We start from the raw sequence: 12,076 nt of genomic DNA on the forward strand, positions 1-12,076 counted from the left end.
GATATACGAGTACGAGAGTTTAATGTTGTGTTCCTGCCGTTGCGCTGTGAAACCTGTTGTTAAAGTTCATGAGTAGAAGGCGCTGTTGCGCTGTGGAAGCTCTGATTCCTGGTGGGAGGGTGACCGTTCACCGACACATAGCGTTTCATTGGGAGTTTCGCTTGATGAGGTACGGCCGCCGTGAGAAGGCATTGGGAGGCTGAACCGGGTCTTCCTTCCCTCGGCTCCAGAGGAGATTTTTTATTTACCCCCCGTGATCAGCTGGCTCCCAACTGGAGCCTTTCCCGAGGCAGATCGTGTATAAGAGGAGGAGGAGGGGCCAAAAGAAACAGAAACTGCAGTAAGCTGAGACAAGGGAAATCGCTGTTACTAAGGAAAGGAAGAGAGTGCTCCAAGCATTTACAGAGCGCCGAAGCAGACGAAGTGAGAGGAGGCGTGTCACTGAAAAGGTACGTGTGCCCATACAGATAGTGAAAGGAAGTCCCTTTTGGCTGGAAATGGAAGGAACGCCAACTTGAAGAGGAACAGTCTTTCTTTCAAGAACTTTGCAGGTGTACAGAGGTTTTTTAAAAAAAATAAAAGCTACGTTGATGAGGGGAAGTTGTACCACCATCACCAAGTCTAAGTGAGATCACAGGCAATCGTTATTGCCTCAGTGTCCAGTCAACAATTGAAGGGGAAATGAAAGAAGGCAGCTGAGTAAAAGAAAAGTGTTGTGAAGAGACAGAAAACAAAGAAGAGAAAGAAGAAAGACTAGAGACTTTATGAGACAGTATTGAAATTAAAGGAAAGAAAGAAAATCAGTGAAACCTGCTACAAAAGACAGCTACAGAAAGTCAAAACTATTAGGAAAGAGACTCTGTGATACTTCAAGACCACTTACCTGTATAATCTCTCTCTCAGAAGAAGCCGCGAGTAGAGAGCCTATCTGAAGGATCTGCATCAAAGACGTATCATTTTTCCCCTAAAAGAAAGAAAGAAAAACTTTCTGTTAATAAAGAAAACTGTTGGGTGGAAAAATCCCACGAAAACTACTCTCTGTTTCTGTGTCCATAATCTAACATAGAAGTAACTCCCTTACAATTTTGGTGTCAGGAGTGGGATGCAAAACTCTAAGTTAGGGGCAACAACTCCTACAACAAGCTCTACAACTCCAGAGCCAACAGGCTCAAGCAGATAGACTTGCTTTTCAACAAGCACTACAGGTACATCAAGCTCAACTGCTGGAGGTCACGAGACTAAGAAATCATCCCCAAGTACCAACCTCAATATTACAGAAATATACAGCCGGGGAGGATCCTGCACATTTCTTCATGAATTTTGAGCGAGTGGCCAGGAACACCCAATGGCCAACAGAAAGGTGGTGCCACTATATTGCCCCGTTAATGACCAGCGAAATGCAGTGCGCTTATCAAGCAGCAAACCCAACCGGTGACACAAACTATGGTGATATGAAGAAGGTTGTTTTAGAAAGACTAGGGCATGATGAAGAGACTTATAGAATCAAATTCCGAGAGGTGAATCTGACTGGCGAAGAAACTCCCAGACAACTCTTCTATAGGGTGAAGGAGCTTGCTGAGAAATGGTTGCAATCTGCCACCTCCTCTCCTCAGGAAATAACAGAGAAGATAGTCTTGGAACAATTTGTTGAAGCCCTTCCCGGGCCTGTGCAACGATGGGTCAAACAACATCACGACTCTCGTTACCTGAGGCTGTTGAAATTGCCTCAGCTTATCAGAAAGCCGGACAGGGCAAGATGCTAACCTATATGAATCACTATAGACCCAATGTTAGCTTGAGCAAACCTTTGACTCAGACAAGGTGGGCGAACTCCATGTTAAGGAAATCGGAACTGGAATTTATATGATCCTGACCTAGTAGTGAAAGTCCTATTAACTACAGACAAGCTCCAATCGCAACCAGAGGTCCTCAATGCTTCGACTGCGGAGAGTGGGGCCACCTAGCCCGATTCTGTCCCAAGAAAGTGAAGTCTGAACCAATGGACGTGGGAGTTTTTGAGTCACTGAAGGACAGTGAACACCCAGAACAACCTGGGGGAAATCAACCGCAATATATATATACTTGTGATGCAGAAGTAGATGGGAAACCAACCCGGGCCTTAATAGACTCAGGGAGTCTCCAAACAGCTGTAACCTCAGACCTGATAGGTGAAGCATATGATTCTTCAGGGAAGATACAATTAGATGTGTACATGGGGACGTAAAGTCATACCCGTTGAAAGATATACAGATTAAGTTGGCTGGGAAGACCATGGGGGGGAGAGCGGCGGTATTACCCAAGTTACCCAAACCTTTATTGGTAGGATCAGACGTGCCTTATTTCTCAAAATTAGTCAACAAAATAGAGAAGAGCTTGATAGAAACAGCCCCGTTTCATGACCAAGAAACCATTGGTCCCTCTATAAAACGCAGAAGAGTAAAAAGCTTAGGAGATTCCTTAAACGAGAGTGGAAAACTAAGAATGTTCTCCCTGTGGCTGTGGATTGGAAGCTAGACGAGGAAGTAGACAGTTTTCGTTCAGCCCAGGAATTGGATCCTCTTCTAAAATATGCCAGGGAACGAGCCTTGGAAGCTCCAACTGGACAAGGTCCTTGTTTCATCAAGCAGAATGGACTCTATTATCGCCAGAGCAAGTCATGAGATAATGAGGAACTGAAACAATTGTTGCTTCTGAGTAAATATTACAAAACATTATTGGAAGTCGCACATTTACAAGTTGGGGAGGGTCATTTGGGAACCAAAAAAACATCTCAGAAAATATTGTCAAGGTTCTATTGGCCAGGAATTTATAGTCAGAGAGTTAAGTTCTGTCAATCCTGTGAAGAGTGTCAAAGAAAGAACAGAGCTAATGTGAAGAAAGCTCCCTTACAGACTATGCCGTTGGTATTGGAACCCTTTAGTAGGATAGGCATGGATGTTGTAGGACCCTTAGAACCATCTAGAAGAGGACACAAATATATTCTTGTAATCGTAGATTATGCAACATGTTATCCTGAAGCTTTTCCTTTAAAAGCAACCAATAAACAACAGATTTGTGATGCCCTGATTCCTTTCATGGGTAGAGTTGGGATACGAAAGGAGATCTTAACAGACCGTGGATCGAACTTCATGTCCAATGTTCTTAAACAAACATGCAAAACTCTAAAAATTGACCATCTTAAAACAGTGGTGTACCACCCTCAAACAGATGGTTTAGTGGAAAGGTATAACCAGACCATTCAACAAATGCTGAGGAAGATTACTACACCTGAGAATAGAGATTGGGACAGAGTACTGCCTTGGATACTTATGACGTTACGGAACACTCCTTAATCGTCGACAGGATTTCCGCCTTTTGAGCTTCTTTTTGGAAGGCCGGTACGGTCTCTGTTAGATATTTTAAAGGAAAACTGGGAAGAACAGCCATCAAGAGAGTTATCACTTACTGAGTATGCCTCCCAGTTACAAGAAAGGATAGAGAAGGTGCAGGCCATCGCCAGGGATAACCTACTTCAAGCAAAGGAGAAACAAGAGAAATACTATCATCAAAACACTTGTCTCAGAACTTTTAAAGTGGGTGACCAGGTCTTGGTATTATTACCAACGTCTGCAAATAAAATGTTGGCAGCATGGAGGGGACCTTACAAAATTGAAGAAGTATTGGGTACTCTGACGTATAAAGTGAGACAACCTGAAAGCAGAGTTTCTCTTCAGACATACCATGTGAATCTCCTTAAAGAATGGGTGCCTCCGGTTCAGACGGTGGCGATGATAAGTCATCAAGAGTTGCAGGAAGAACCTTTTCCCCAAACAGAGGAGAAGTTGGGAGTAGAAAGTCTGAACATCAATCATGGTCTGTCTACAGTTCAGAAAGCAGATCTTTCATCGCTGTTGTGTACCTTCGCTGAAGTGTTTTCCTCCATACCTGGAAAAACTAACCTGACTTGTCACTATATCAACACGAAACCTGGTTCCATGGTAAGGCTAAGGCCATACAGAATCCCAGAAACGAAAAGCCAAGCCATTAACCAAGAGGTTCAGGAGATGTTGGACATAGGCATTATTGAACCATCACATAGTGATTGGTGTTCACCTGTGGTTTTGGTAGTGTCATATTCTGTATGGAGTTCCGGAAGTTGAACGAGATATCTAAATTTGCTGAGTATCCAATGCAAGGATTAAGGATCTTCTAAATAATCTAGGAAAGGCGCAGTTTCTGACAACAATAGACCTGACAAAAGGGTACTGGCAAATACCCTTATTTCCTCCCGATAAGGAAAAAACAGCATTTGCCACACCGACAGGACTTTATCAGTTTAAAGTGTTACCAGTCAGACTGCATAGAGCCCCAACTACTTCCCAAAGGTTGATGAACTATATTATTCAAGGCCACGAACAGTATGTTGGCGCATACTTGGACGATATCATAGTTTTCAGTCAGTCCTGGCCGGAACACCTGTGTCACTACTTAAAACACTAAGCAAGCAGGGCTACATGTGAATCCCAAGAAAACGCATGTTGCAAACTTCCATACCAAGTATTTGGGGTATTATGTGGGCCAGGGAATCGTCAAACCGCAAGAGGAGAAATTAAAAGCAATTAAGCAATTAAAAAATTAAAATTCCCAGAAAATGCCAGACAGGTAAGAGCTTTTTTGGGATTTGTAGGCTACTACTGGAGGTTTATTCCGCATTTCTCTACGTTAGATAGCCCATTAACAGATTTGTTGAAGAAGACTTCTCCTTCTAAAAAAGATTGGCGAACAGAGGAGACGGAAAAGGCATTCAATGCTCTAAAAGAAGCTTTAACAGATAAGGCCATTTTACATTGCCCAGACTATGAGGCTCTCTTTTTCCTACATACAGATGCTTCTGGCACAGACTTTGGTGCCGTCTTGTTCCAAAACCAGGGGCAGAAGGAAAGAACAATCCTATTTATAAGCAGAAAATGACTTCCGCATGAGTTACAATATCCCACTATTGAAAAAGAATGTCTAGCGGTTAAGTGGGCAATTGAAGCTTTGAGATATTACCTGCTTGGGCGGGAGTTCACTTTAATAACCGATCATGCTCCGCTGGTTTGGCTTGCCAGAAACAAAGATACAAATCAAAGGGTCCTCAGGTGGTTTCTTTCTCTCCAGCCCTTCTCTTTCAAAACCATTCATCAACCAGGCCGTTTATTGACTCAGGCTGATTATTTGTCCAGGGCTGAAACCCTTCCCGAACGTAAGGGCCCAGTAGAGGGGTTATGTAATAAGGTCCTGGTTAATGACTCCTAATTGATAGTGGATGTGGAGACAAGTAATTTAATTTCCATGATATGCTTACATTTACAATATAAGAAGCACTTCAGGAGGTGCCCTTTTCTAATATGACAGCTGATTTGTTTTGGTTGCTAGGTAACCAGTGAGGTGGAGGGCGAGACGTGTTGCGCTGTGAAAACTGTTGTTAGAGTTCATGAGAAGAAGTTGCCTTTGCGCTGTGGAAGCTCCGATTCCTGTTGGGAGGGCGACCGTTCGCCGACACATAACGTTTCATTGGGAGCTTCGCCTGACGAGGTACGGCCGCCGTGAGAAGGCGTTGGGAGGCGGAGCCGTGTCTTCCTTCCCTCTGGCTCCAGAGGAGATTTTTTATTTACCCCCCGCGATCAGCTGGAGCCTTTCCCGAGGCAGATCGCGTACAAGAGGAGGAGGAGGTGCCAAAAGAAACAGAAACAGCAGTAAACTGAAACAAGAGAAATCGCTGTTACAAAGGAAAGGAAGAGAGCGCTCCGAGCATTTATGGAGCGCAGGAGCAGACGAAGTGACAGGAGGCGTGTCACTGGCAAGGTACGTGTGCCCATACAGATAGTGAAAGGAAGTCCCCTTTGGCTGCAAACGGAAGGAACGCTAACTTAAGGGGAGCAGTCTTTCTATCAAGAACTTTGCAGGTGCACAGAGGTTTTTTTTTTTTAAATAAAAGCTACGTTGATGAGGGGAAGTTGTACCACCAACACCAAGTCAAAGTGAGATCACAGGCAATCGTTATTGCCTCAGTGTCCAGTCAACAATTGAAAAGGAAAAGAAAGAAGGCGGCTGAGTAAAAGAAAAGTGTTGTGAAGAGACAGAAAACAAAGAAGAGAAAGAAGAAAGACTAGTGACTTTATGAGTCAGTATTGAAATTAAAGGAAAGAAAGAAACTCAGTGAAACCTGTTACAAGAGACAGTTACAGAAAGTCAAAACTATGAGGAAAGAGACTGTGTGATAATTCAAGACCACTTACCTGTATAATCTCTCTCTCAGAAGAAGCCGCGAGTAGAGAGCCTATCTGAAGGATCTGCAGCAAAGACGTATCCTTTTTTCCCTAAAAGAAAGAAAGAAAAACTTCCTGTTAATAAAGAAAACTGTTGGGTAGAAAAATCCCACGAAAACTACTCTCTGGCTCTGTGTCCTTAATCTAACATAGAAGCAACTCCCTTACAAGGTCACAAGCTAACAATCACGGTACTATCCTAGGGGCACAAGCTAACAATCACAGCACTATCCTAGAGGTCACAAGCTAACTATCACAGTACTATCCGAGAGGGCACAAGCTAAAAATCACAGTACTATCACAATGTAAGTCGTTATTTTTTTTATGTGACAGGGCTTCCAGAGTAGAGTGATTGCTCTACTCTCCACCCTGGCCGCCCCTACCGTCTTTGTCGCTGCTGGTTGACGGCTGGCTTCCCCTGCTGACACCTGCAGACTCACCTTGGAGCCGCCTCTGTTTGAGTCGCCCTTTGCCTTGGGGTCCTTCTCCATATTGAGCTGCCGGGCAGAGGGCAGCCCTGGGAGGGTCCGTTAAGACCAGAGAACTAACCAATCATGGGTAGAGGGAGGGCTGGGAGGTGAGCGGAGGGAGGGGAAGAGTAAGGAAGGGAGTCGGGGAAGAAAGGCAGCATGCAGGGCCTGGGGGCACCAAAGACTGCGGGCCAAGATCCCCAAAAAAAACCAGAAACAGGTGTTGGGGAGGGGGCTGGACGAAAAGGGTGCACATGGGCGCTGGGGACTGAAACAGGGCCCAAAACTCAGTATTTAGACTCCCAGGAGGGTCGCTCTAGCCAATATGCTCATCTGATTGCGGAGCAGGAAAAGAAACAAAACACGGTGCAAGCGCTTCGCTACACCTAACGCTGGGCTCCAATCAGGGATGGTAGGCCGGCTGTAAGGCGGGAGCGAAAGCACACTGGGGAAATGGATGCCGGGGAGGGGGCTGGAGGCAAAGGGTGCACAGGGGCGCTGGGGGCTGAAACAGGACCCAAGACTCACAATTTAGCCTCCCAGGAGGGTCACGCTAGTCAATATGCTCACCTGATTGCAGAGCAGGAAAAGAAACAAAACACGGTTTAAGCGCTTCACTACACTTAACACTGGGGTCCAATCAGGGATGGTGGGCGGGCTGGGTCGAGGGCGGAAAAGCACGCCAGGGAAATGGATGCCGGGGAGGGGGCTGGAGGAAAAGGGTGCACACGGGTGCTGGGAGCTGAAACAGGGCCCGAAATTCACAATTTACACTCACAGGAGGGTCGCTCTGGCCAATATGCTCACCTGATTGCAAAACAGGAAATAAACAAAACACGTTGCATGCGCTTCGCTACACTAATGCTGGGCTCCAATCTGGAATGTTGGGCAGGCTGGGAGGCGGGAGGGAAAGCACTCCGGGGAAATGGATGCCGGGGAGGGGGCTGAAGGAAAAGGGTGCACACGGGCGCGGGGGGCTGAAAAAGGGCCCAAAATTCATAATTTAGACTCCCAGGAGGGTCGCTCTAGCCAATATGCTCACCAGATTGCAGAGCAGGAAAAGGAACAAAACACGGATCAAGTGCTTGCTGCACCTAACACTGGCCTTCAATCAGGAATGGTGGGCAGGCTGGGAGGCAGGAGGGAATGCGCGCCGGAGAAATGGATGCCAGGGAGGGGGCTGGAGGAAAAGGGTGCACACAGGCGCTGGGGGCTGAAACAGGGCCGAAACTTCACAATTTAGACTCCCAGCAGGGTCGCTCTAGCCAATATGCTCACCTGATTGCAGAGCAGGAAAGAAACAAAACATGGTGCAAGTGCTTTGCTACACCTTACGCTGGGTTCGCATCTGGGATGGTGGGCGGGCTGGGAGGTGGGAGGGAAAGCATGCCAGTAAAATGGATGCCAGGGAGGGGGTTGGAGGAAAAGGATGCACACTGGTGCCGGGGGCTGAAACAGAGCCCACAATTCACAGCACTCCCAGGAGGGTAGCTCTAGCCAATATGCTCACCTGATTGCAAAATTCCTGCTTTTTACAGAACCTTGATTGGAAATTTCTTTTATGTTGGTACCACTGCACTATTGATGTTTTGGATACGTCCTTGCTGGTTGAAGAATATAGCCTGTCAATGGCCCATGCTACCATAAAGAGTCAATGAAGGTGTCCCATTCAAGTGGTGCCTGCTTTGCCTTTATGGTTGGGATCCCTAACTGGTTTAGTCGCAGTTTGGTGCTGACCCTAGTCAAAAAGGAAGATCATCCTGGAATAATTCTGGAGTCATCCGATGACTCCATTCTAGAGTCATCCATGGATAGTTCAGGAAGATCATCCAAAGTATTCCCACAAGCCAAAATATGTAATGAGATGATGACTCTAGAGTTATCACAGAAACTACTCCAGGATGAGTTTGGATTACTTCCAGTGATGATCTTAGATTACTCCAGGATGACTCCATGACAACTTCAGGATGAGTGGGGGATTACTCTAGGATGACTCTATGACAACTTCAGGATGACTCCACAACAACTTCAGGATGAGTTGGGATTACTCCAGGATGACTACAGGATGAGTTCTGCACGTGCTCTTTAACATTTGAAGAGTTTAACAGTAGCCATCCCCGCTGTCCAGGCTGACATCGGCGTACCAAAAAGGAAATGCAATATTTGAATTTCAGAAGCACCGCTCTGCCGTGCTGTCCCAGTTCCCGCTGTTGGCTAGCACTGGGGCTTCTGGACAACCCAGACCACCCCCTCGCCCGGCGCGCACCCACCTTGTGTTTGTATTTTTCCCACCCCGGGCGCCTTTACTAATTAAGCGCAAAATAGGTGCTGTGTATGTACTGAGTAATGTACGCTGAACCGTGACATCTGTCCGTTTTAAGGCGAGCCTTGGAAAAAGCACTTCTGCCGATAGTATGGGAGTCATAATGTCACAAAAGCACAGCATCAGCCTGTTTACAGTAATATGGGGATTGGATAGACACTGCTAACAGTCTACATCCCTGACCCGCGGGTCTTTAAATGTCCTGTTTGTGAGCTTCGATCCTCTCAGCCCGTGCAGCTCCATCTTCTCCTCCCAGGGGAAGATCGAGGCCGGTCTGCCTCGTAAAGCAAGATAACATATATGCGTCCTGGCACAGAGATCAAAAGGATGCGCGAAAGCAGGACTCTAAAATAAACAAACCTAGCAATGCATGCATCATCTGCTTACCTAATTATTCTGGCGTTTGTTTTTCGAGTCCCACGCTGGAATCTTGACCTCCGCCATTGCTGCTGGTGTGGTGTGGTGTGGTTTCCGGTCAGAAGGAAAACACAAGCTGCATCTCCTTCTGAAACAAGCCCTAAACAAGCTGGCTCCCATCAAAATAATCTGAAAAAAGCAAGCACACATAAACGGTGTGGGTGGGTCTCAAAAGAGACAATGTCACGAACATAGAGAAAACACACACACACTATGTTACAATAAAAAGAAGGATTTGTAGCTTTTCAGTGGGGATTTAATGTTTCAGCTCCCTCTGGCTGACCATCTATTGTATTGTATTGTTTATTTATATAGCGCCTATACACCTGAAAGTGCTCAAGGAAGGTGGGACCATGGGAAAAAACAAAAGTCACTCAGTGCCCTTGAAATTCTGAGACAAGTAAGTGTGTAATATACATTTAACAGTTCAGACACAGCAAATAGGCCTGATGGTGATTCTGCAGTTTTACCAGTGCAATTAAGGGGAGAAGAAAAAAACACGCTTTGTTATGAGCAACACAGTTAAATGAAATCCTCTTTATTAACTAGCTGCATGCCTCCATCAAACAATGACTAAAAGTAGGTGACCTTATTATCACAAAGGTGATCCCGGCGAGCAAGTTTTGAAATAAAAAAACTACAATTATTTTTCAGAAAAAAAGAAAAAAAGAAAGGAATCTCTCCTGAGGAACCATGGCTAAAAGCTGTGGTGAAACACGTGTTGGGAGAATAAAAGTGTTTTCATGTAAACTTAGATGACTGGAATGTATGAAAATAATACATGAAAAATAAAACCATTCATGATTTAAATAACTAAGAATCTATCGTATCATATCTGGTGCAGGAGTTGCACAAATTACAAGTGACAAAATATGAGGAAAAATATCACAAAGGTTATGTTTGTCAGCTTCCTTTATCATGTGATTTGCATACTTTTTAAGTCATCTCCATCAAAACCCAAACATGTCCACAAACTGTAGATGGGTAGATATGTGGTTAAGTACTTCAATTGCAAGACTGGACCCCAGTCCTGATTTCACCACTTCCCTAAAGCGTCTTATCATGGAAAAATCATTTAGATCTTGCTGTTTCTAGTCTGACAAAATTTGATTTATTTTGTAGGGAACACAATTCAAAAAAGGCCTCAATCATGGTATTGCTCCAAATGTTTCCTTGCCTCCCATATGGTCCTGATATCTCCCTTTCCAGTGCAGGGAACCACACAAGTGAACATTCTGGGTTCAGACTATTCTCCTCCTGGGCTTCACCAGTGGCTCTCCTGATATACCACACTTGGTATTTAACATGAGCAAATCAATCACCCAGACCCACCACACAACCTCATGGGCCGGGAGGATAGCTCAGCGAAATGCTCTATTATACATATATTATGCCACGACCACCAATCTCACCACAGCAGCTCACTCGGGCAACCCAAACACCCTACCTCACCACAGCAGCTGACCCCATTGCCCCAAGTAGCTACCCCAGTAAAATCAGATTTGCCTAACCTCTGGGACGTCCGGGTGCCCTCTCCCCCCAGCCTCTGGGTTTTCAAGCACTTCTTGAGGTCTCAAATGTAGGCAGGTTTCAAATGTAGGCAGGTCTGCAGTAACTCCATCACCGAACCGCGCTTCCCAAAATCACCCTGCATTGCTCTGCAGGACCCACACCACCCACCTTGCCAACAGCAACTCCACCACCCAAGCCATATGCCTCTCAACCTTTCAGAGCCCCAAGGCAGGTGAAAGCAGATGATTTTGTTTTGGACGGGTGAGAGTCCATTGAATTATATGGACGGGTGAGAGGCTTGGTCACAAGCTTTACCCCTGCCACATTGGGGATTTTGAGGGTGCTGGGTGCCTGCTTTTGACTGGGATAGCAAAGGATTCTCACCCAGGGGGTGCATACTATGTTAAGGCCTGTGGCTTCCATTTTTGCCCAACATAGTGTCAAGCTTTACCGTTGCCACATTGGGGATTTTGAGGGTGCTGGATGCCTGCTTTTGACCGGGATGGCAAAGGATTCTCACCCATGGGGTGCATGGTATGTTAAGGCCTGTGGCTTCCAGTTTCGCCCAACATAGTCTCAAGCTTTACCCTTGCCACATTGGGGATTTTGAGGGTGCTGGATGCCTGTTTGTGACTGGGATGGCAAAGGAGTCTCACCCAGGGGGTGCATGCTATGTGTAGGCCTGTGGCTTCCATTTTCGCCCAACATAGTCAAATAGGTGTGCTTAGCAAAGCATTTGAAAATCATTCAGCACAAGGGCAACTAAGCAAAAGCTGACTGACAATCAGTATTAGTCCGCAAATCATCCTAAAAACTCTGTGATGCTCTTAAGAAATCAGTTAGCCATCCCCAAATCATCAAGAACAAACATGTTTCATGGCGATGCTTTTGAAGTAATCAGTAGGCCATCCCAAGATCATCCCCAAATCAACAGGGACAAACATGTTTTTGCTCTTGAAGTAATCGGCAGGTCATCCCAGAATCATCCCCAAATCATCAGGGGCAAACAAGGTGCTGCTCTTGAAGTAATCGGCAAGTCATCCCAGAATCATCCCCAAATCATC

At 45.7% G+C, this 12,076-nt stretch overlaps 1 long non-coding RNA gene across 1 annotated transcript; it reads right to left on the reverse strand.

Annotated features, from left to right (window-relative positions):
• Positions 1-771: 771 nt before the first annotated feature.
• Positions 772-9,549, reverse strand: LOC138493242 (uncharacterized). The gene is made up of 3 exons (XR_011276327.1): positions 9,471-9,549; positions 6,261-6,341; positions 772-964 (listed from the first exon to the last, which is right to left on the reverse strand). It is a non-coding gene; the product is annotated as an uncharacterized lncRNA (long non-coding RNA).
• Between the last annotated feature and the right edge of the window lie 2,527 nt (positions 9,550-12,076).

The sequence above is a fragment of the Ambystoma mexicanum genome, chromosome 10 (genome assembly GCF_040938575.1).
Source record: "Ambystoma mexicanum isolate Mex_15411 chromosome 10, UKY_AmexF1_1, whole genome shotgun sequence".
In the NCBI taxonomy this organism is placed as follows: domain Eukaryota; kingdom Metazoa; phylum Chordata; class Amphibia; order Caudata; family Ambystomatidae; genus Ambystoma; species Ambystoma mexicanum.